Source organism: Salmo salar, chromosome ssa23 (genome assembly GCF_905237065.1).
Source record: "Salmo salar chromosome ssa23, Ssal_v3.1, whole genome shotgun sequence".
NCBI lineage: Eukaryota > Metazoa > Chordata > Actinopteri > Salmoniformes > Salmonidae > Salmo > Salmo salar.
In genome coordinates, this window is record NC_059464.1 from 9,973,537 (window position 1) to 9,993,899 (window position 20,363).

At 45.9% G+C, this 20,363-nt stretch overlaps 1 protein-coding gene across 1 annotated transcript in view; it reads left to right on the forward strand.

The window, feature by feature from the left end:
- Positions 1 to 6,661: 6,661 nt before the first annotated feature.
- The window catches only part of LOC106584037 (cAMP-specific 3',5'-cyclic phosphodiesterase 4B), a 309,843-nt gene continuing 296,141 nt past the window's right edge, over positions 6,662 to 20,363 (forward strand). Inside the window, exon 1 of the mRNA XM_014168843.2 lies at positions 6,662 to 7,072. The gene's annotated coding sequence lies outside the window, so the exon portion shown is untranslated. The remainder of the gene's footprint in view (positions 7,073 to 20,363) is intronic.

Sequence of the window (20,363 nt, forward strand, 5' to 3'; positions counted from 1 at the left end):
GCTTGTCCAGTGTTTGCTGCACAAAGAGAATAAAGTCTTGAATCTGCAAAAATTCACCTCACCTCACCCCCATCACAAACGGGTCTTCCCTGGCTGCCTGACCCTGCTGAGACTCCTAAAATGAGGCATGACAAAGAATTACCTTGGTGTACATTTATACATTATATTATCTAAGAATAGAATCAATGGTTAAAAAATTTAAATGATCATTATTTCCAGATCCCAGACTGATGCCCTGTAGCTATTGTAGGGCCACCCATCAATTCAAGATGGAACTTTGTATCATTCACTGATATGTTAACATACTGAAAAATTAACCTGAGCTCCGTAGACTGGTCTTCCCTGGCTGTCTGACCCTGCTGGGACTTGTGTCACCATCTGCTCCTGCTAAGACATGATGAGCATAGTGTTGTGTATTGACTGCACTAGATGGCTGCATAAACACCTCCCTGGGAAGAGGAAGGGCGGGGGTGTATGGTTCCTTATTAACGACTCATGGTGTAATCATAACAACATACAGGAACTCCTTCTGCTCACCCGGCCTAGAATTCCTTACAATCAAATGCCAGCCATTTTACCTACCAAGACAATTCCCGTCAGTTATAGTCACAGCTGTGTACATTCCCCCTCAAGCAGACACCAAGACGGCCATAAAGGAACTTCACTGGACTACATGCAAACTGGAAACCATGTATCCTGAGGCTGCATTTATTGTAGCTGGGGATTTTAACAAAGCAAATTTGAGAACAAAGTTACCTAAATTCACCAGCATATTGATTGCGCTACGCGCATGGGCAGTACGCTTGACCACTGCTACTCTAACTTCCGCGATGCTTACAAAGCCCTCCTCCACCCTCCCTTTGGCAAATCCGACCACGACGCCATCTCGCTCCTACCTTCTTACAGACAGAAACTCAAACAGGATGTAATAGTGATGAGAACCATTCAACGTTCAACGGAAGCCACGCTTCAAGATTGTTTTGATCATGCGGACTGGAATATGTTCCGGTCAGCCTCAGAGAACAAAATCAACCTATATGCTGACTTGGTGAGTGCATTTATAAAGAAGTGCATTGGAGATGTTGTACCCACTGAGACTGTTAAAACCTACCCTACTCAGAAACCTTTGCGGGTATTCCTTGCAAAACTGAAAGCACGATCCACTGCATTTAACCATGGAAAGAGGTCTGGGAATATGACTGAATATAAACAGTGTAGTTACTCCCTCCGCAAGGCAATCAAACAAGCGAAATGCCAGTACAGGGACAAGGTGGAGTCGCAATTCAACGGCTCAGACACGAGACGTACTGTATGTGGCAGGGTCTACAGGAAATCACGGACTACAGAAAGAAAACCTGCCACGTCACGGACACCAACGTCACGCTTACAGACAAACTAAACACCTTCTTTAACCGCTTTGAGGATAATACAGTGCCACCGTCATGGCCCTCTAACAAGGACTGCACCCCCCCGTCTCTCTCCTTCTCCGTGGCTGACGCAAGTAAAACATTTAAACGTGTTAAACCTCGCAAGGCTGCTGGCCCAGACGGCATCCCTAGCCACATCCTCAGAGCATGCGCAGACCAGCTGGCTGGTGTGTTTACGGACATATTCAATCCCTCCCTATCCCAGTCTGTTGTCCCCACATGCTTCAAGATGGCTACCATTGTTCCTGTACCCAAGAAGGCAACAATAACTGAACTAAATGACTACGGCCCCGTAGCACTCACTTCTGTCATCAAGTGCTTTGAGAAACTAGTCAAGGATCATATCACCTCCACCTTACTGGCCACCCTAGACCCACTTCCGTTTGCATAGCGCCCCAACAGGTTCACAAAAAACACAATCGCCATCACACTGCACACTGCCCTATCCCATCTGGACAAAAAGAATACCCATGTAAGAATAATGTTCATTGACTACAGCTCAGCATTCAACACCATAGTTCCCTCCAAGCGCATCATCAAGCTGGAGGCCTTGGGTCTCAACCGCGCCCTGTGCATTTATGTCCTGGACTTTCTGACGGGCCGCCCCCACGTGGTGAAGATAGGCGAGCTGCGGTCGTGCTCAGCCCCCTCCTGTACTCCCTGTTCACCCACAACTGTGTGGCCATTCACGCCTCTAACTCAATCATCAAGTTTGCAGACGACACAACAGTAGTGGGCTTGTTTACGAACAACGACGAAAGAGCCTACAGGGAGGAGGTGAGGGCACTCAGAGTGTGGTGTCAGGAAAACGACCTCTCACTCAACGTCAACAAAACAAAGGAGATGATCGTGGACTTCAGGAAACAGCAGAGGGAGCACCCCACTACCCACATCGAAGGGACAGCAGTGGAGAATTTGAAAGTTTTAAGTTCCTTGGCGTACACATCACAGACAAACTGAAATGGTCCACCCACACAGACAGTGTGGTGAAAAAGATGCACAATAGAGAGCATCCTGTCGGGCTGTATCACAGCCTGGTACAGCAACTGCACCGCCCTCAACCGCAAGGCTCTCCAGAGGGTGGTGCTGTCTGCACAATGCATCACCGGGGGCAAACTACCTGCCCTCCATGACACCTACAGCACCCGATGTCACAGGAAGGCCAAAAAGCCCGAGCCACTGCCTGTTCACACCGCTACCATCCAGAACACGAGGTCAGTACAGGTGCATCAAAGCTGGGACCGAGAGACTGAAAAACAGCTTCTATCTCAAGGTCATCAGACTGCTAACCAGCAATCACTAACTCAGAGAGGCTGCTGCCTACATTGAGACCCAATCACTGGCCACTTTAATAAATTAATCACTAGTCACTTTATACAATGCCACTCTAAATAACGCCACTTTAATAATGTTTACATATCTTACATTATTCATATCACATGTATATACTGAATTTTATACCATCTATTTCACCTTGCCTATGCCGCTCGGCCATCGCTCATCCATATACTTACATGTACATATTCTCACTCACCCCTTTAGATGTGTATATTAGGTAGTTGTTGGGGAATTGTTGGATTACTTGTTAGATATTACTGCAGTGTCGGAACTAGAAGCACAAGCATTTTGCTACACTCGTATTAACATCTGCTAACCATGTGTATGTGACATTTTATTTCATTTTATTTTATTTCCTGCAGGATGTCTGCAGGAATTTTTTATGCCGCAGGCAGTAGCGGGCGATCAGACAGACGACTTTGGGATGAAAATATTTTTGTTGTCCCACATATTATTTGTAAATGGTCCTCTTTCTGCTTTGTATGCGTTAGCCTATCTATTGTATTAAAATTACATATTTTCGCATTATTCACACATTTAGAATTCGCTGCTTCAGCTTCAGTTGCCTACCTCTCCTAGATGGGCGTGAGAGTTCAAGTGAGCCTGGAGTGTGTGGTCTCACTGAAATAGAGTAGGCTGCCGACATGGGCGGAGAATCACATGGTAGTTAACTTGAATATGAAATTAACAGTGTCTGTAAATAAATATTGATAATGGAAAGAAGTGAAGGGCGCTCAACCAACATGAGTCGAAGTGCAATCAAAAGATGTAATCATCATGGAAAAGGAAAAGTCACAATGTACACATAGGTTAGGCTACTATGGTGAGCAAGTGTTGCGACTTTTAATTTACAATAATTATTGATTACCCATTTATTTGTTTCTGCCTGCAAATCATCCTCCTAAAAGGTAGGCAATACCCTATAGGACTATGCAAAACATACTGTAGCAAGTGTCACTGTCATAATTCTTGCTGTTTCCAGTTCAGTAGCCATATCTGCGAGAGCAGGTGCGCATGTGGTCAGATGACGCAGATGCTACGCTACAGGACTGTTTTGCTAGCACAGACTGGAATATGTTCCAAGATTCATTCAATGGCATTAAGGAGTATACCACCTCAGTCACCGGCTTCATCAATAAGTGCATTGACGACATCGTCCCCACAGTGACCGTACATATATATCACAACCAGAAGCTATGAATTACAGGCAACATCCGCACCGATCTAGAGCTGCCACTTTCAAGGAGCGGGACACTAATCCGGATGCTTATAAGAAATCCCGCTATGCCCACAGACGAACCATCAAACAGGCAAAGCTTCAATACAGGACTAAGATTGAGTCTGATGCTCGTCGGATGTGGCAGGGCTTGCAACTCTTTTGGACTACAAAGGGAAACCCAGCCACGAGCTGCCAATGACGCGAGCCTACGAGATGAGCTAAATGCCTTTGATGCTCGCTTTGAGGCAAGCAACACTGAAGCATGCATGAGAGCACCAGTTGTTCCAGACGGCTGTGTGATCACACTCTCCATAGCCGATGTGAGCAAGACCTTTAAACATGTCAACATTCACAAGGCCGCAGGGCCAAACAGATTACCAGGACGTGTACTCAAAGCATGGCAAGTGTCTTCACTGATATTTTCAACCGCTCCCTGACCGAGTCTGTAATACATACGTTTCAAGCAGACCACCATAGTCCCTGTGCCCAAGAAAGCGAAGGTAACCTGCCTAAATTATTACTGCACCATAGTACTCACGTCGGTAGCCATGAAGTGCTTTGAAAGGCTGGTCATGACTCACATCAACGCCATCATGCCGGAAACCCTAGACCCACTCCAATTCACACCTATGCTGTTCATTGACTACAGCACAGCGTTCAACATCATAGTACCCACAAAACCCATCACTAAACTAAGGACCCTGTGACTAAACACCTCCCTCTGCAACTGGATCCTGGACTTCCTGGCTGGCCACTCCCAGTTGGTAAGGGTTGGCAACAACACAGCCTATAAGGAGGAGGTCAGAGACCTGGCAGTGTGGTGCCAGGACAACAACCTCTCCCTAAATGTGAGCAAGACAAAGGAGCTGATCGTGGACTACAGGAAAAGGAGGGTCGAACAGGACCCCATTAACATCGACGGGGAAGTAGTGGAGCGGGTCGAGAGTTCCTTGGTGTCCACATCACCAAGAAACTATCATGGTCCAAACACACCAAGACAGTTGTGAAGAGGGCACGACAACACCTTTTTATTTATTTTTTACTTCATTTTATTTATTAAATATTTTCTAACACTATTTCTTGAACTGCATTGTTGGTTAAGGGCTTGAAAGTAAGCATTTCACGGTAAGTTCTTCACCTGTTGTATTCGGCGCATGTGACTGTGAAGCCTATAACGTTAGAGCTGTTTATTAGCGTGTCTGTGTGAAAAGTAGGAAATTAGCTTGGCAAACCGATAGTTTCATCGTTTCATCATTTGATTCAGGTCTAGTGTGATTGAGGAAAAAATAATAGCTAACATTAGCCAACTTTTGGCCAGCTCTCTCTCTAACTGTCAAGGTTGTGCCCTACTGGAGCAGAAGTCAGGTGCTGGAGAGCAGAGAGTTGTGATCAGGCGCACACTTTATTAGGCAGAAGCAAACAACCATAGGACGCAACTGCGTAAAATAAACCTCCAGCCAAAAGCGAAAGTGTAAAGCGCGACAAAGTCACAATGAAGCAAAAATGTTTAACAATCTAAACATACAACGGGTGAACATGGTATCTGGAAAAACCAGCCTGGCGCGTCACACAAAAACACGTAACAAAGAACAATTCCACACAAAGACATGGGGGAAACAGAGGGAATATATATGTAGTGTGATTAGGGAATGTAAACCAGGTGTGCGTGGAAACAAGACAAAACAAATGGAACAATGAACAGTGGAGCGCTGATGGCTAGAAAGCCGGTGATGTCGACCGCTGAACGCCGCCCGAACAAGGAGAGGAGCCGACTTCGGCGGAAGTCGTGACACTAACAGTACATCAACTGGCGGAAGCTAGCCAAGTTAATTTACTTCTGAAACGGGACAAAACAAAGGCTACAAAACATTTCCATACAAACAACAGCTGTTAGATAGTAATACTAACTGCCTCATATCGCTATCTGACAGATAACTAGAGCTGACCTGGCTGTGGTAGCTACTACTAGCTAGCATAGCTTATTCATCCACCTCAGTCGAGAGGGGATGAAACATTAGCTAACGTTACTGTACATGTCAGTTACAATACTAGCTCAGCACAGCGAATAAACACTATTTAATTTTTTTCTGTTAAATTAAACAGAAGTTACTTTGCCAGCTACATCAGTCAACTAAAGAGTAGCCAGTGTCTGCTCTACTTACTATTTAAACTCTGTGAAAGAGCGTAACATACACACTGAACTATGCTCAACTCTCCTTTGCTGGTTCAGCCAGCCTTCCAGAAGCTTTGCCTTCACACAGCCTGTCAGGCCTCTCTGTGGTGTCTTCCTGGTCCTAAATCCAGCTGTTGTATCATATTGCAATGATATTTATATATTTTTTTACATTTCAGAATGTGGTGGGGACATGGCTCCCATCCCCAGTTAAAGTTGCGCCCCTGGCAGCATACATAAAGTACCCATCTATACATCCCGTGCAATTGTCATGTGACAATGACTGGGCTTTTCAAATACATTCCTGCTCAAATTCAAGGAAAGACTGATAGAGACCAAGTCTTTAACATGTCACGCTGGAGAGCGACATAGATGAGGAAGACACAGATGAGATGATGAACACGCTCGGTAGAGTAGCCTATTCATTCGTTTATTCTGCGCGCTCGATTGGTCCAGAATACTCTACTGTGCGGTGAGGGAGTGAATGCCGACTTGAGAGATATTTTTTGAGAAGCTCTTCGGAAACTATCTTCCTCCATTTTTTTTTTAATAAGAACGTCGTAAATTGTACAATTCTTGAAATAGTTAGATCCTCAGAATTACGCCCGCGTGATTGTCTGGTGACAGACAAGTCACTCCATCAAGGAGGTGCTGTAATTTTTTGGGTGGAGGGACGAACGATACCGGATGTCTCTGGAAGAGATTCCCTAAAACGGGTTTTTAGCTGGACCATTATAGCCGAACGAGGTTGGCTCGAGGAGGAGGACACACAATAGCGCACCGCGAAATAAACCGCGTGGCTAACAAAAGGAACCAGCCTTGGTTTTTGACACGTTCGCGGTTTACAGAAATTCAAGAATTCAGGAAGACCCCTTTGTCAACCCATGAGAATATAAAGTGGATTCGCTTTTTTAGGTAAGGTGCACCTGAGCGCAGGCTGTAGTTTGTCTAATTCTGTTGTTTTGTTACGCTATTGGTGGATAAGACTAATAATAATGTTAAACAACACCAACATGCATTAGGTTCTGATATTTCTGGGAGTTCTGAGATTTCCCAGTAGCGAAATTCCAATTGATGTGTTTTTTATAATGGCTAGGCTATAGCCTATTGATAGGCAATTGGATTGAGTAACATGTGGTCGGCGACGTTTATCATTTTTCAAGTATGTGACGATTCGATTGATAAAAAACAACAACAAAAAAGACATCATTGTTTATTTCGTAGTAAACAATCATCATTCGTAACGGGTGACCCAGACCCAGACTAAATTATAGGCTACATTGTGCAGGCAACATTTCAAGACGTTACATTGTTTCTGTCTTAGTTAATGTTAACCAACCTGACTTAGGTTACCCTGCCATGTAACCTGCCTATTTGACTTCAAATGGGTTAATAACTGAATAAAGTAATGCCTTCAAAGCAGGAAACTGACAGATAACTGACACCACTGACGTGATAATGAAATCACAGTAGTTGTACAGGTGCTCTCTCTCGATCAGTGACTGGGTATTTTAATTTTAGAGGTCCCTCTGACACACTTTGATATTCTCCTAGGTCTGTCTGGATAAGGACAAGAATGAGAGTGACACTGATATGAAATAGTCTGCAGTAGCCTGCATATTCAGCCTAGACTCTAGAAGAGTCTCTCTGTTTCTTTCTGAAGCCAGATTAGTTTTAAATCCAGGGCCAACCTCCTAAACAGAAAAAAAGAAACATGGTCACACTTTACATGAAGTTGCACAGATACCATGTAGCCAAATATAATGTCAATTTCTTTATGAAATGTATTGTTACATGGTAATATACTACTAAACAATTGAATTTCCTTCAATTAAACTGATATTTAATGAATGATTATTGTCTATATTTACAGATCAACTACATGTCATACAGGGAACTGAAGCTTCCTATGTTCATTGGAGGTTGCAAGACATGTTTTGCATCTCCCTTACCCTTGTGTTGAGCTTTAGTGAGAGAGTGGGTCTGGTCTTAATGATTAGGGGACACAGGCTTGCGAATGAACCCTCCCTGGGCAAACAAGCCTTTCTGTCCTGATGCCATTTGACGGTTATATTCTCTGGTGCCTCCTCTTCTTCACTTTCATCTCACTCTTTATCTCTCCCTGATTCCCTCCAGCCCTCTCCGTCTCCCTCACTTCTCTCTCGCTCTCTCTCTTGAAAGCACCCTCTTTCCATCACAGTACATCAATTCTATCACCTCTCGCCTTTTCATCATTGTCTCTCCCTTCTTTCTTCCATCCCTCTCTGAGAACACATCACTTTCTCTTCATTTCATCCCAAAATCAAACCCTTTTAGAGTGTGTCCATCGATCAGACAACTCAGTCGCTCTCTCTCTGTGTGTGTGTGTGTGTGTGTGTGTGTGTGTGTGTGTGTGTGTGTGTGTGTGTGTGTGTGTGTGTGTGTGTGTGTGTGTGAAGTATAGTAAAACACATTGATCAATAAGCAGTGTTGTAAGTGGACTCTGAGAGCAAAGCTTTAATATTCAATACCTCAGCTTGAGAAATCAATTCATCTCAATAGTCATGCAATCATAGTATTTGCAAATATTAAATCAACATTTGCCCATTTTGTATTAGCCCAAATATTGTATTAGCCAAAATGGTTTGAATGGTACGCTGGCTCCCTGTGGCAAGATTTTGATTGGATGGGGGTGGTACGTGTTGTGTTCGTCACTGTTTTCGGACCAGGTAGGACAGATTTTGTAGAGAGTTGTTCCGTATGCTAGTTTGCAACATTGTAGAAAATGGAAGAAGACTTGGAGGAAAAACGGAATAATTTTTTTGCCAGAAGTGTGGTCCATACACAAAATCAAGTTAATGAAGGCATTACTCCTCTGCTTGAACTCTCTACTAAATAAAAAATAGACATTTTGCCGTGTCTACCTACAGGCTACGGTAAAAGTTCAGTGTATCAAGTATGGCCGACATATTTATTGAAATTTGAAAGTGGAGAAATCGATTGTAATTGTAGTTTCTCCTCTGATGTCAATGATCGAGGATCAGGTTCATGTCCTGAACTCTCAAGGAATCTCCACCTCATTTAGGGTGTCCATCATGGACTTTTAAGGTGTCCATCATGTTGTCAACTATGGACCACTTCAAGACATTGAGCCCCATATGCAGGCATATGGAAGAGCAGGGAGGGATGGCACAAGCTCACGTGGGTCAAAATGAGATGGAGGACGAGAAAATTGCCAAAGACTCCTGAAGCTTTGGTTGGCTCAGAGAAATGGCGATGCCTACTGCAAACGTCATTGTTCCGCGAGCGTCTCATTGAAATGGCTGTCAATGAGATCCCCACTGTGGTTCAATGGTGAGTTATTTGTGTGTAAAAGCATCTTTTTTATTTGAGCTGTTTTTGGGCTAAGTTGACTAAAACTTTGAGAGATATTGGGTGGGGGTATGGCTATGTGGGGAGAGAGTGGGAAGGTGGGGGCATTGCATGTGATTATTGCCATGTGTGTATGTTGCCCTGGTATTATTTGACTTGTAAAACAAGTGTCTGATGTGTGAAACCTGCTAATTCTTTGATCAGTTGTGTTTCTGTATGTCTGAATATATATCACTTAATTGTTGGACCTCTTCTTAAAATCACACTCTTTAAATGAACACAAAGGCCACGTGCTACCTTCAACATGATACATTTGTCATTGAACCAGTATTATTTTTGTCCTTTTTATTATGACAACTAATGCATATTTTCTTGTTTTTATCACATTTCCTATAAAATGGTAAGGCACAGGGGAAGGAGGCAGCTTTTCGGAAGTGGTGTGGAATGGTTGGCGAGCTGCGGTCGCTCTTACCATTTCCAGACCTGGCAGCCACAGCTACAGCTTCCAAGGCTACAAGGAAGAGCATAATGAAGCACCTGGGCATTCGGCGAGGTGGTGAAAAGTCCTGACAGGGACATCAGACTGGCAATGAAGAAGGTGTTGTCTGACCCTGTAGAGACATTTTCATGGTTGCTCAAAGAGTTGGCCTGAAAGGTGCCTGAGACCCCAAGGACTGTCATATACTGTAAGAGAAGTAAAGACTGTTCTTTGCTGTACAACAAGGTTTCTCAGTATTTCCTTGGGGAGAATTCTGTGCATCGAGCAGGAGTAGAGGATACACTGGAAAACAGGCTTTTTGACATGTACCACTCAGAGACACCCGAGCACATAAAACTGCACATCATCTCCGGCCTTGGAAGATAAGTCAATCTAATCTTCGAGTTGTGATGGCTTCTTCAGCACTGGGAATGGGGAGTGGACTTTAAGGGTGTCCATCATTTCATCAACTATGGACCACTTCAATACATTGAGCCCCACATGCTGGCATATGGAAGAGCGGGGAGGGACAGCACAAGCTCATGTTCACATGTTCATGCGTACCATGGAAGGCAGCTTGTTGGAGTTTCGGATAAGATGAGAATGTATGTGTCAAACAGTACGAGCTGCAGGTGGGTGAAACTGTTACATCTTTTTAAAGATGTCACGCAACCAATATCACCCAAACATGACTGCTGTGAAAATCATGCTACCTCGTGCAACTGCAGGGTAATTATAGTCGTTTGGAGAGGCATGCAGGACAACCATTACAGGCTGGTCAGTGAAGAGCGTAGGCAATACCTGAGAAAGGAATGACATGACCTTGCACTTGAGATGGCGCACACAGGTGTTCATGGGAGTGTCTGTTTATTGCACATCGTCCAATGTGGTTAACCCTGACAAAATTATGGACAACATTCTGAGCGCAATTCCCTTTTCTCAATTGAGGACATTTTTTCTGCTCTGCCCATTACTGACATGAGACATGCAATAGCCCTACTGTCTATCATCACTGAGATTTTGGGGGATGAGGAAGACTTGAGTGATGATGATTCAGTGTCGGGACAACTTGGGGCTTTTGCAAACATGACTGTGTACACATGAGGACTTTTACATTCTGTGTTGACAAATGAATACTGTAGGTATTATCTCCTCTGCTTAACACTTCGAAAGACTTATGTAGTCAAGGATATTATTGTTGTGGATACAGGCCCTCTTACCATTGAGCTGTAGCTGTATGGAATAGTAGAATGTATGCCATACACACACTGTAAATACATAATTTGACTTATAGATTTGTTCTAACACTCATTTTCAGTTATATAAAGTATAGAGTGGGCCAAGATGTGACCTGTCACCCATAGTTCATAATGAGCATTTTGAATAACTAACTATCTCCCTTTTCTCCTTCACTGGACTTCAATAAATAATCAAGATTTGGAAACATCAAAGTTTAGTGGATTGTAAGACTTTATTGTAAATTAACTTGTAGTTGCCTTTTTTGGGATGAAATAAGTGTCACGGTTGTTGTATGATGAAGGAGCGGACCAAAGCGCAGCGTGTGTATCGTTCCACATTTTCTTTATTAAACTGTGAATCTATGCAATACATACAAATAAACTAAAGAACAAAAACAACAAACCGTGATGAAGAGGTGCAACATACACTAACTCAAAACAATCTCCCACAAACCCAGGTGGGAAAAACAACTACTTAAGTATGATCTCCAATTAGAGACAATGATGACCAGCTGCCTCTAATTGGAGATCATCCCAAAAAAAGGCCAACATAGAAATACAAAACAAGAACATAACAACATAGAAAATCTAAACTAGAAAAACTGTCACGCCCTGACCTACTCTTCCATAGAAAATAACAGCTTAAGTAACAATTAACAAGCAAGTGTAGTACAATAAACTTTACATAACTTTTAAAGTGGGAATATTGTGGGATTTTCCCCCAGTGTTGGCCCAGAGAATTGGCTATAGCAGTTGTTACTGCTCGTACGGTGCTTGTACGGTGTACACATCACTGTGTACATATCACGTCTTCCTATATAAAGTTTCAGACAGCAACAGGAAGAATGTTAATAGTACATCAAATTTTATTGGTCACATACACGTGATTAGCAGATGTTATTGTGGGTGTAGCGAAATGCTTGTACTTCTAGCTCCGACGGTGCAGTAATATCTAACAAGAAATATCTAACAAATTACACAACATATACACACAAATCTAAGTAGGAATGAATTAAGTTATATACAAATGGATAAGCGATGTCAGAGCGGAACGGACTAAGATACAGTAGTATAGAATACAGTATATACATATGCAATGAGTAATGCCAGAAATGCATACATTATTAGTGACTAGTGTTCCATTCCTTAAAGTGGCCAGTGATTTCTAGTCTATGCCTATAGGCAGCAGCCTCTAATGTGCTAGTGATGGCTGTTTAACAGTTTGATGGCCTTGTGATAGAAGCTGCTTTTCAGTCTCTCGGTCCCAGCTTTGATACACATTTACATTTAAGTCATTTAGCAGACGCTCTTATCCAGAGCGACTTACAAAATGGTGCATTCACCTTATGATATCCAGTGGAACAACCACTTTACAATAGTGCATCTAAATATTTTAAGGGGGGGGTTAGAAGGATTACTTTATCCTATCCTAGGTATTCCTTAAAGAGGTGGGGTTTCAGGTGTCTCCGGAAGGTGGTGATTGACTCCGCTGTCCTGGCGTCGTGAGGGAGCTTGTTCCACCATTGGGGTGCCAGAGCAGCGAACAGTTTTGACTGGGCTGAGCGGGAACTGTGCTTCCTCAGAGGTAGGGGGGCCAGCAGGCCAGTGGTGGATGAACGCAGTGCCCTTGTTTGGGTGTAGGGCCTGATCAGAGCCTGAAGGTATGGAGGTGCCGTTCCCTTCACAGCTCCGTAGGCAATCACCATGGTCTTGTAGCGGATGCGAGCTTCAACTGGAAGCCAGTGGAGAGAGCGGAGGAGCGGGGTGACGTGAGAGAACTTGGGAAGGTTGAACACCAGACGGGCTGCGGCGTTCTGGATGAGTTGTAGGGGTTTAATGGCACAGGCAGGGAGCCCAGCCAACAGCGAGTTGCAGTAATCCAGACGGGAGATGACAAGTGCCTGGATTAGGACCTGCGCCGCTTCCTGTGTGAGGCAGGGTCGTACTCTGCGAATGTTGTAGAGCATGAACCTACAGGATCGGGTCAGCGCCTTGATGTTAGTGGAGAACGACAGGGTGTTGTCCAGGATCACGCCAAGGTTCTTAGCACTCTGGGAGGAGGACACAAGGGAGTTGTCAACCGTGATGGCGAGATCATGGAACGGGCAGTCCTTCCCCGGGAGGAAGAGCAGCTCCGTCTTGCCGAGGTTCAGCTTGAGCTGGTGATCCGTCATCCACACTGATATGTCTGACAGACATGCAGAGATGCGATTCGCCGCCTGGTTATCAGAAGGGGGAAAGGAGAAGATTAATTGTGTGTCGTCTGCATAGCAATGATAGGAGAGACCATGTGAGGATATGACAGAGCCAAGTGACTTGGTGTATAGCGAGAATAGGAGAGGGCCTAGAACAGAGCCCTGGGGGACACCAGTGGTGAGAGCGCATGGTGCGGAGACAGATTCTCGCCACGCCACCTGGTAGGAGCGACCTGTCAGGTAGGACGCAATCCAAGCGTGGGCCGCGCCGGAGATGCCCAACTCGGAGAGGGTGGAGAGGAGGATCTGATGGTTCACAGTATCAAAGGCAGCAGATAGGTCTAGAAGTATGAGAGCAGAGGAGAGAGAGTTAGCTTTAGCAGTGCGGAGAGCCTCCGTGACACAGAGAAGAGCAGTCTCAGTTGAATGCCCAGTCTTGAAACCTGACTGATTAGGATCAAGAAGGTCATTCTGAGAGAGATAGCAGGAGAGCTGGCCAAGGACGGCACGTTCAAGAGTTTTGGAGAGAAAAGAAAGAAGGGATACTGGTCTGTAGTTGTTGACATCGGAGGGATCGAGTGTAGGTTTTTTTCAGAAGGGGTGCAACTCTCGCTCTCTTGAAGACGGAAGGGACGTAGCCAGCGGTCAAGGATGAGTTGATGAGCGAGGTGAGGAAGGGGAGAAGGTCTCCGGAAATGGTCTGGAGAAGAGAGGAGGGGATAGGGTCAAGTGGGCAGGTTGTTGGGCGGCCGGCCGTCACAAGACGCGAGATTTCATCTGGAGAGAGAGGGGAGAAAGAGGTCAAAGCACAGGGTAGGGCAGTGTGAGCAGGACCAGCGGTGTCGTTTGACTTAGCAAACGAGGATCGGATATCGTCAACCTTCTTTTCAAAATGGTTGACGAAGTCATCCGCAGAGAGGGAGGATGGGGGGGGAGGGGAGGAGGATTCAGGAGGGAGGAGAAGGTAGCAAAGAGCTTCCTAGGGTTAGAGGCAGATGCTTGGAATTTAGAGTGGTAGAAAGTGGCTTTAGCAGCAGAGACAGAAGAGGAGAATGTAGAGAGGAGTGAGTGAAAGGATGCCAGGTCCGCAGGGGAGGCGAGTTTTCCTCCATTTCCGCTCGGCTGCCCGGAGCCCTGTTCTGTGAGCTCGTAGTGAGTCGTCGAGCCACGGAGCAGGAGGGGAGGACCGAGCCGGCCTGGAGGATAGGGGACAGAGAAAATCAAAGGATGCAGAAAGGGAGGAGAGGAGGGTTGAGGAGGCAGAATCAGGAGATAGGTTGGAGAAGGTTTGAGCAGAGGGAAGAGATGATAGGATGGAAGAGGAGAGAGTAGCGGGAGAGAGAGAGCGAAGGTTGGGACGGCGCAATACCATCCGAGTAGGGGCAGAGTGAGAAGTGTTGGATGAGAGCAAGAGGGAAAAGGATACAAGGTAGTGGTCGGAGATTTGGAGGGGAGTTGCAATGAGATTAGTGGAAGAACAGCATCTATACATCTATACACCTGTAGTGACCTCGCCTTCTGGGTGATAGCGGTGTGAACAGGCAGTGGTTCGGGTGGTTGATGATCTTTTTGGCCTTCTTGTGACATCGGGTGCTGTAGGTATCCTGGAGGGCGGGTAGTTTGCCCCCGGTAATGCGTTGGGCAGACCGCACCACCCTCTGGAGAGCCTTGCGGTTGCGGGCGGTGCAATTACCGTACCAGGTGGTGATACAGCCTGACAGGATGCTTTCAATTGTGCATCTGTTAAAGTTTGAGGGTTTTGTGTGACAAGCCAAATTTCTTCAGCCTCCTGAGGTTGAAGAGGCTCTGTTGTGCCTTCTTCACCACACTGCCTGTGTGGGGGGTCCATTTCAGTTTTTCAGTGATGTGTACGCTAAGGAACTTGAAGCTTTCCACCTTCTCCACTGCGGTCCCGTCGATGTAGATAGGGGGGGTGCAACATTTGCTGTTTCCCGAAGTCCACGATCATCTCCTATGTGTTGTTGAGTGAGAGGTTGTTTTCCAAGCTCCACACACCCAGAGCATTCACCCCCTCGTTGTAGGCTGTCTCGTCATCATTGGTAATCAAGCCTACTACTGTTGTGTCGTCTGCAAACTTGATGATTGAGTTGGAGGCGTGCTTGACCACGCAGTCATGGTGAACAGGGAGTACAGGAGGGGGCTGAGCACGCACCCTTGTGGGGCCCCAGTGTTGACGATCAGCGGAGTGGAGGTGATGTTTCCTACCTTCACCACCTGGGGGCGGCCCGTCAGGAAGTCCAGGACCCAGTTGCACAGGGTGGGGTTCAGACCCAGGGCCTCGAGCTTAATGATGAGCTTGGAGGGTACTATGGTGTTGAATGCTGAGCTATAGTCAATGAACAGCATTCTTACATAAGTATTCCTCTTGTCCAGATGGGATAGGGCAGTGTGCAGAGTGATGGCGATTGCATCGTCTGTGGATCTATTGAGGCGGTAAGCAAATTGAAGTGGGTCTACGGTGGCAGGTAAGTTAGAGGTGATATGATCCTTGACTAGTCTCTCAAAGCACTTCATGATGACAGAGGTGAGTGGTACAGGGCGATAGTCATTAAGTTCAGGTACCTTTGCCTTCTTGGGTACAGTAACAATGGTAGCCATCTTGAAGCATGTAGGGACAGCAGACTGAGATAGGGAGCGATTGAATATGCCCATAAACACACCAGCCAGCTGGCCTGCGCATGCTCTGAGGACGTGGGTAGGGATTCCGTCTGGGCGGCAGCTTTGTGAGGGTTAACCCATTTAAATGTTTTACTCACGTCAGCCATGGAGAAGGAGAGCCCACAGTCCTTGGTAACGGGCCGCATTGGTGGAACTGTGTTATCCTCAAATCGTGCCAGAAATGTGTTTAGCCTGTCCGGAAGCAAGACGTCGGTCTCGGCAACGTGGCTGGTTTTCCTTTTATAATCCGTGATTGTCTGTAGTCCCTTCCACAGACGTCTCTATACTTTATCTCTATACTGACGTTTAGCTTGTTTGATTGCCTTGCGGAGTGAATAACTACACTGTTTATTTTCTGCCATATTATCAGTCACCTTGCCATGGTTAAATGCGGTGGTTCCCGCTCTCAGTTTCACGCGAATTCTACCATCTATCCATGGTTTCTGGTTAGGGTAGGTTTTAATAGTCACAGTGGGTACTACATCTCCTATACACTTCCTTATAAACTCAGTCACCGTATCCGTGAATGCCTCTAGGTTCTTTTTGCAAGCTACCTGGAACATATCCCAGTCCATGTGATCAAAACAATCCTGAAGCATGGATTCCGATCGGTCAGACCAGTGTTGAATGGTACGAAGCAGGGGTACTTCATGTTTTGAGGTTCTGCCTATAGGATGGGAGGAGCAAGATGGAGTCGTAGTCAGATTTGCCGAAATCAGGGCGGGGGAGTGTCTTGTAAGCATTCCGGAAGTTTGAATAGCAATGTTCGAGAGTCTTACCAGCGCGAGTAGTACAGTCGATATGTTGATAGAACTTCTGCAGCCTAGTTCTCAGATTTGCTTTGTACCCAACTACAATAAATGCAGCCTCAGGATATGTGGTTTCCAATTTGCATAAAATCCAGTGAAGTTCTTTGAGGGCCATCGAGGTATCGGCTTGAGGTGGGATGTAAACGGCCGTGGAGATGACGGAGGAGAATTCTCTTGGGAGATAATAAAGTTGACATTTAATTGGGAGGTATTCTAGGTCGGGCGAACAAAAGGTCTTGAGTGCCTGTATTTTCCTAGAATTACACCATGAGTCGTTAATCATGAAACACACCCCTCCGCCCTTCTGCTTCCCGGAGAGATATTTATTCCTGTCTGAGCGATGTACTGAGAATCCTGCTGGCTTTCCCGACTCCGACAGAGTATCCCGAGAGAGCCATGTTTCCATGAAACAAAGTATGTTACAGGGCCCGATGTCTCTCTGGAAAGAAATCCTTGCTCTCAGCTCATTAACTTTGTTATCCAAAGACTGAACATTAGCAAGTAATATACTCGTAAGCGGTGGGTGGTGTACACGCCTCCTAAGTCGAACCAGCAGGCCGCCTCAAGTGCCTTTCCTTCGCCGGCGACGTTTTGGGTTGGCCTCTGGAATAAGTTAAATTGCTCTGTGGAGAGTGAATAAAGGATCTGCTCCAGGGAAGTCATATTCCTGGTCGTAATGCTAGTAGGTCTGGTGAGTTGCTGCTGCTCTAATATCCAATAGTTCTTCCCGGCTGTATGTAATGACACAACATTTCCTGAGCTAATAATGTAAAAAATTGTACATAAAAAAAACAAAATACTGGCAAAGTTTCCTAAGAGCTAGTCGCGATGCTGCCATCTCCGTCAGCGCCATCTTATGCCATAACATTGTAAGTAAAAGAAAATGCACAAATAAATGGTTAATAAAAAGGTTAACGGAATATTTTAAGTTAAAATAATGACAAATGCAACAAAGAATGTAACGGTATAAAAGTAAGTCTACATTTGGCTTCAGCTCACAATCTTTATCATATCACTGCATAATGTCTGTCTGCTCTCATATGGTTCTGCTGACTTTCTGTGCAATGTCAAACTGGACATTGGCCACTTGATGTTGGATGAGGTTTGTTGTGAGGTGCACATGGTGTTCGCAGTTCAAGTCCAACGCTATGTTTCCTGATCCACCACCTGTATTCACTGTGCTGTTTCACCTGAGTCCTATGAGACACACTGGAGCTTTGTAGGGCTAGATCAAACTGCAGTTTCAGCGTTTTGAATTTCCACAGCCCGCAGGTTCTTTCCGTCACCCAGATGTATAAAAACTAGAAAGTTGCTTTCCTGGAGTACTTTTTCTTTTAGATCTGGCTTAAATTGTATCTTGATTATTGACAACTGATATCTTGTCTTCTTTTTGCTCATGGTGACTCAATTGTTTCTGACTTTGGAAGGACGGATGGCTAGGATAGTGACAGGTTAGCGTCTGTTGTTGTTTGTCCTGTGTTTGGCTTTTCTCCACTCATCTGGCGGTGGACATCTCTGTGTCATCGTTCATGACATAGGTGTCTACTATGGCAAACATCTGAGCATCAAACCACTTCTGTTTTTCGATGGCAGATGTGAAATCTTCTGGTGGACTATGTCTGCGTATTGTGTAGGGATGTTGCTTAATGTTTTAACTGCCACATTTTTTGGGGGGGTTCTGTTAAAACGACAAGCACCCCTGCAAAATCCATGTCAATTTACAACGCTGAATAATGGTATACAGCAGTCATATACCCTTGAAAGCACCTCGGCTACAGCATGTTTGTTTGTCTGTAAGGGTACTGTCACGTCCTGACCAGGTAAAGAGGTCATTTGCCATAGTAATATGGTCAGGGCGTGGCAGGGGGTTGTTTTGTGTGGGGTTTGGGGTTTTCTGTTTCTATGTGGGAGTGTTCTAGTTTTCTATTTCTATGTGTTTGGCCGGGTATGGTTTCCAATCAGTGGCAGGTGTCTTTCGTTGTCTCTGATTGGAAGCCATACTTAGGCAGCCTGTTTTCCTTTGGGGTTTGTGGGTAGTTGTTTTCCGTTTTGTCGATGTACCTGACAGAAATGTTGGCTGTCGTGTTTGTTATTTTGTTTAAGTGTCATCATAAATATAGGAAATATGAGCACTTTACACGCTGCGCCTTGGTCCCCTTTCATTTACATTTACATTTAAGTCATTTAGCAGACACTCTTATCCAGAGCGACTTACAAATTGGTGCATTCACCTTATGATATCCAGTGGAACAACCACTTTACAATAGTGCATCTAAATCTTTTAAGGGGGGGTTAGAAGGATTACTTTATCCTATCCTAGGTATTCCTTAAAGAGGTGGGGTTTCAGGTGTCTCTGGAAGGTGGTGATTGACTCCGCTGTCCTGGCGTCGTGAGGGAGCTTGTTCCACCATTGGGGTGCCAGAGCAGCAAACAGTTTTGACTGGGCTGAGCGGGAACTGTGCTTCCTCAGAGGTAGGGGGGCCAGCAGGCCAGAGGTGGATGAACGCAGTGCCCTTGTTTGGGTGTAGGGCCTGATCAGAGCCTGAAGGTATGGAGGTGCCTTTCCCTTCACAGCTCCGTAGGCAATCACCATGGTCTTGTAGCGGAACCTTTCGACGACCCATGTGACAGAACTTCCCACCACCAACGGACCAAGCAGTGTGCATTCTCCAGGAGGAAGAGCAGGACCAAGCAGTATGGTTCAGAGGAGTGGACCTGGGAGGAGATCCTGGATGGCAAAGGATCCTGGACGTGGGAGGAGATCCAGGCCGGAAGGGATCGCCTCCCATGGGAACAGGTGGAAGCAGCGAGGGAGGTACAGCATCGAGATCAACGGCTAGGCAAGCAACAGGAGGCCGAGAGGAAGCGCAAACATTTTTTTTGGGGGGGGGCACACGGGTAGATTGGCGAAGGCGAGGTTAAGACCTGAGCCAACTCCCCGTGCTTACCGTGGGGAGCGAGTGACTGTAGAAGCACCTTGTTATGCGGTGGTGCGCACGGTGTCGCCCATGCGCACTCAGCCCGGTGCGCTCGGTGAAAGCTCCTCACCGTTGCCGTGCTAGAGTTGGCCGGCAGCCAGGGAGAAGTGCACCGGTTCAACGTATCTGGTCTCCAGTGCGTCTCTTCGGCCCAGGTTATCCTGCACCTGCTCTACGCACGGTACCCCTCATTCACCAGCACGGCCCAGTTCGTCCTGTACCAGCGCTCCGCCCTTGCTGGGCTATAATCAACATCGAGCCAGGACGGGTTGTGCCAGCCCTAAGGGGCCAGACCTCCAGTGCGCCACCATAGCCCAGTACGTCCTGTGCCTGCTCTGCGCACTCTCCCTCCAGTGCGCCACCATAGCCCAGTACGTCCTGTGCCTGCTCCTCGCACTCTTCCTCCAGTACACCTCCATAGCCCAGTACGGCCGGTGCCTCCTTTGAACACGCGGTCCTCAGTGCGTCTCCCCAGTCT